General features: G+C 34.1%; 1 pseudogene; it reads right to left on the bottom strand.

Moving 5' to 3' along the window:
- Positions 1 to 5,334: 5,334 nt before the first annotated feature.
- On the bottom strand, positions 5,335 to 5,434 carry LOC122100207 (annotated as a pseudogene).
- Between the last annotated feature and the right edge of the window lie 262 nt (positions 5,435 to 5,696).

The following is a 5,696-nucleotide window of genomic DNA, read 5'->3' as shown; positions in this document are numbered from 1 at the left end:
AAAATAGCAGAAATCATATTCTATCCCTTCACTCAACACTGACTGCCTGGGGACCCTATCTTTGTTTAACACTGTCTTACTGAAAGAATGACCTCCCCAATTCCTGATGGAAACAGACTGCAGGTCTTATGGACCAATCATTTCCACATTGTAGCTCAATTAAGTTGTTTACCATTAGAAGTATTTTAATTGCTTTTTATACCCAACATTTTGAGAGAAAGGTACTACTTTAAAATGCTATTAAAATAAGACATATAAAAATCACCTTTGACTCTAGATAAATATTTTACTTTTCATGTACCCAAAAATGCAGTCTGACCAATCATTAATGTTAGGAATGAGAGGATAAAAATCATAGACAACAAGACCTAAGTATGAATTAAAGCCTCTCCAACTTGTGAATACAATTGATTTTAAAAGACATAAAGGGCTGGGAAGGTGGCTCAGTGGTAGAGCGCTTGCCTTGCATGCGTGAAGCCCTGGGTTTGATTCCTCAGCACCACATAAGCAAAAAGAATAAAGCCGCAAGTGGCACTGTGGCTCAAGTCGAAGAGCACTATCTTTGAGCTGAAGAGCTGAGGGACAGCGCCCAGGCCCAGAGTTCAGGCCCCACTACCAGACCCTCTCCTCCCCCAAAAAAGACATAAATACTACTATATTTGTTCAAAATTTCTCATGATGCTGAAGATTCAATTGTAAACTGTTAACAGTTGAAAATAACTCATTTTCTTGGGAGTAGGAAACAAAACACAAGATTAATCCTAATCATTTCCAAAGACATTTATTTACACTACAAATTCACTCTTATAACTACAAAGATTCTAAAAATAACTGAATCATAGTGTCACAAAGGACATAATTTAAATTCATCATGTACATTCAAAGGACTACGCTAATAGAAAACAAAGTTATACTAATAATTAGCTCACCCAATTCACTTCCATTCTTTTATTCTATATCTTTTAGTTTCATAAGAACTGTCTTTTCATAAAATGATGCATAAAAAAAACCTATATCCCCACTTACATTTTCAGATTTTAACAATGTTTATTTCAGAAATGTCTTTAGCTGTGTAGTCAATGAACTGAAATAACACTAAAATATTCAACGGGTTTTCAGAAATTGCAAGACTCGCTCTGGAATGTTATTTCTATTGGAAAAGATATTCAAAAAGCCTTAATTGTTAAAGTTGTGATAGTTACTCCCATAAAAGAACTATTAATGAAGAAACCTTTGTATGTAAAATACAACTTCAAATGCATCCACAATCTGGAGGTGACACATGCTTTTTTTTTTTGCAATGTGTATCTAACAAACATATCCACAATACTGATTTTCAGTCAATATGATGGGATATTCAAACCTAAAAAATACGGGATTTATTATCTTAGTGTGAATAGATATGATCTTACAAAGAAAGTTATTTTCAACAGAAATCCGGAAAGAGTTTATCCACCTTGAGTTTCACAGGAATAACCAGAGAGTAATACCTGTTTGGTCAAGTCAGTCAAACTCACTCCATGAGTATATCTTAAAAGTATAACCAATTTAAGAGGTCAAATACATATTTTGTACTGACAGTCATCTTACAGCAATAACTTACTACCCAAATATATGTGTATCTTATTGCCTAACATATACAAAGAGCTGAAAGTGATCTCTTTTATCTAACTTAATGTTGTAAATACTTTGATTATGATGATGTTATTATTTGACAAATAAAATGTAAAGAAGGGTGGTTCCACTGAAATGACAGGAGGGAACACTGATAAATAACAACATTGCAACACAGCTCTTTTCAGCCTCACTCTGTCCTCATTGGCAAGCAACATTGCAAACAAACACACACACACACACACACACACACACACACACACACACACACATACATACACATGTGCGCACATGTACACACACATATACATGCATGTCAAATTCGGGGTTTATTGTACAAAAAAGTTCAAGTAAAATATTAGTGATTAGGAAAAATAATAATTTGCCTTTTTACAAAATAATACATAATCCAGTCACCATGGTTGTTACATTTTACCTGCCTCTCCACATGTGACCATTTAATTTATTTTTAGTTCATTCACTCATTCATTAGTTTGGTGCTAATACTAGAGCTTGAACTCAGGGCCTGGCTCTGTCTCAGAATTTGTTATTTATTTTGTTTTAGTTTTCTCAAGGCTAGCATTTTACTGCTTATAATACAACTCCATTTCAAGCTTCTGTGGTTACTTTCAATTCATAATCTAATGGACTTTTTATTCTTGGTCTGGTTTCAAAGCACAATCATCAGATTTCATTTTTCTGATTAGGTAGGATTAAAGACCTGAGCCACCCGTGTGGCTCCTACTTTTTCCTATACTTATGTAATGCACATACTTATATAGTAATTTAAAACTGAAAGCACAGAAGCAAGATGTACAGTGATGATATTGTCCTGTCAGAAATTCAAGTTAGTAATGTAAATTTCTTCTTAAGACCATACACAAAAAATATTTAAGAAGAAATCTGATAGGGTGTGTGTGTGTGTGTGTGTGTGTGTGTGTGCTGTTGCAATATGTTCCACATATAAGCACAGTTCAGGGGTGTCCAGCCATTCACAGTTATTGGATGAATATCTGCCTTGAGATACCAACTCATGGACAAGGTCTAGGTGTCCACTCTAGGCTTCCCGATGAAGAGGGGTATACTCATCCTCATCCCTAGTATTCATATGAGTGGCCTTTTTGGAAAGTAGTGTCTGCACTGTAGTAAGCTGCAAGGCAAGCACTCTACAGTGAGCCACCTTCCCAGCCCAAGGATTAAGATTCTTGTCTGTAATTTGGTCAAAGCTATGTCTCTTTATGTAGGCGACTAAAATTGTATTTACTAATTTCAAGTAAATACATAAATTCTATTTCCATCTCTTTTAAAAAATAAAAAATTGTTTGCTCTGTAATTGATTAGAAGCATGGATTTTGTGGCTAGCTAGGTCATTGCACATCTGTATCTATTTTCCTCTCTCTCTTTCATGATTGCTCCATAATTATCCTAATTTATTTTGCTTTTATATTTTTGATTGCATCATTTCACTTTCTGCTCTGCCATTTCCCAAAACAGCACCACATAAACAGAAAAATCCAGAAGTGGTGCTGTGGTTCAAGTGGTACAGTGCTTGCCTTGATTTGAAGAGCTCAAGGACAGTGCCCAGGCCCAGAGGTCAGGCCCCACAAATAATTTTTAAAAAAAAGAATCTAAATACTTGATAATTCTACTAACAGATCTGACTGTAATCAGTTGAATCACACTTTTCCTGTACAATGAAGGAACAGGTCCAGGCTAGGAAAGCAGCTAGAGAAGGCAGGCAGAATGTATCTGTGACAAAACTTTGTGGAAAATGGAATCTAGGATTACTTACTGGTGATTCACTTGCACTTGAAGCATGATTCTGAACTATTGCTTGCTGATTCTGAACTATTGCTTTGATCATTATATTCTCCAAGAAGAAAAAGTGAAATTTAATTGGCAGCAAAGGACTACTAATACATTTTGACTTCTCATTAAGCATCTTCAATCATCAAAATCACCTGCAGACAATAGGTAGGCCTATTTTTATATGAAAACAAGTGTCTTTAAAAAACAAGAATTTAGGTAGTCATACAAAGGACTTCTATTTTACTACTGCATTATACATTTTTTATAATGTTGAATACCAACATTAGAAAGCTACTAGAAAGCTCTTAAAGACCATATGTTGAATAGTGAGTTCTCTTACACTATAACATGGTATTTCCCAAATCATTTACATAGAAGGCATTGTTTCCTATTTTCTCATTCCTAGAATAAGCTGCACATGAAGACACCACTGGTCCTCATTTTCACTCTGTGCCTTTGAATACTGAGGAAAATCTTTCCTCTGCTCTCTATCAATTCACTACTCTCCAGTTAGAATAATTTAGAATAGTAAAAATGGAAAAAGAGAAAATAAATCATGGTGAAAATACATATGCAAAAAATTCACCAGTTTTTTCTGACTAGTTCAACCAATGTAAACTATTGGGGAAATACATGGACATCTCATTCCCACTGGCACTCAAAGTCTCTGGTTAGGCAATTCTGATGAAGACAAGGAACAAGATGAAAAAGTGAGGAATGGTATGAATTGCAAGAAAAAAATGGAGTAGGATCCAAGCAAATTTCTTCTTTGGGATGCCAAAATTTATCGGCTTACTATGGTGCGGAGACTACTTTCCAAAAAGGCCACCCAGATGAATACTAGGGATGAGGATGAGTATACCCCTCTTCATCGGTAAGCCTAGAGTGGACACTTAGACATTGTCCATGAGTTGGTAGCTCAAGGCAGATATTCATGCAATAACTCTGAATGGCTGGACACCCCTGCACAGTGCTTATATGTGGAATAATACCAGAGTGGCTTCTTTATTATTTCATCATGATGCAGATACCAATCCCCAAACTAAAGGGCTCTTGACCCCCTTGCATCTTGCTGCTGGGAATAGAAATAGCAAAGATACTCTGTATCTCCTTCTGTTCAACCATTATATCAAACAAGGTCTGGAGAACAACTTGGAAGAAACTGCATTTGATATTGCCAAAAGGATAAGTATGTATCACTACCTCTTTGAAGTTGTCAAAGGCTGTACAAATTGTTCTCCTAAGTCGTTATGTTTGGTTAAGTTTCTTAAATTTCAAAAATGCCAGTCCATCTTCTGTGTCCCTACAAATTGTTTTTTCACAATACAAAGCATCAGCAATATCTTACTATAAAAATTCATGTATTCCATGGTATTCTTCCAAGTGAATTGCATGACTTTGATATCAAAATGTATTCAAGAGTTGTTTGTATACATCTATAATGATTCTTGCAGAGTTTGTGATTTTTTTAATCAGAAATAATTTTAACTTATCTGTTGGAATGAATAGTATAGAAACTAAAGATGTTCCGAGTGCATTTCTGAAAAAAGTATATCTATGTTTGTATAATGTCCATAATCTATTTCATTCATCCTAGATATAATACTTTGAATTCTACATTGTTATATCATGTATAGATTCATTAATAAATGTGACCTTTCAGATTGCATTCCATATAGAAGGAATTTAAGATTCCTTTTTTTACTAGGTTCTTATATTATTTTATTTCTTTGGGATAAAATGGCAATGTTATCTAATTTCAAGTTTTGTAAAGGTTACATTTCTAAGGTGAAAATTTAATACACTGATGTCAAACTAACCTTTAATTCTATGAATTACATGTATGTTACACTTGTATTTTTGTAATCAACTTTTTAATAACTTTTTTTCATTTCTTGCATCAGAAGAATGAAAAATATGGAATACTTCACAAATTTTCATATCATCCTTGTGCAAGTGCCATGTTCATCTCTGTATTGGTGTAATTTGGGTAGACCTGCTGCTGAAGCATGTAGTATACTCTAAATTTAAGTACGTAATGATATAATATTTATAAAGGCATGTATCCATAGTTGCCTTTTTGTAACAAGGAACCCTTATTGTTCCTAAAAATGCTATTGATCTCATTTCTCTAAAAATCTGTGTATACTGGAAAAAACTTATATAGTTTGTTCGATTGCATACATTTACAATTTTTTTGTCAATGAGTATTTTGTCATTTTCATTTTAAATTTGATCATACTTTGAAACCTTTACAGCTAAGTCCAAAGGTG

Source organism: Dipodomys spectabilis, unplaced genomic scaffold, assembly GCF_019054845.1.
Source record: "Dipodomys spectabilis isolate Male_0828 unplaced genomic scaffold, ASM1905484v1 ptg000569l, whole genome shotgun sequence".
Classification (NCBI taxonomy): Eukaryota; Metazoa; Chordata; class Mammalia; order Rodentia; family Heteromyidae; genus Dipodomys; species Dipodomys spectabilis.
This window is presented reverse-complemented; position numbering and strand designations above follow the sequence as displayed.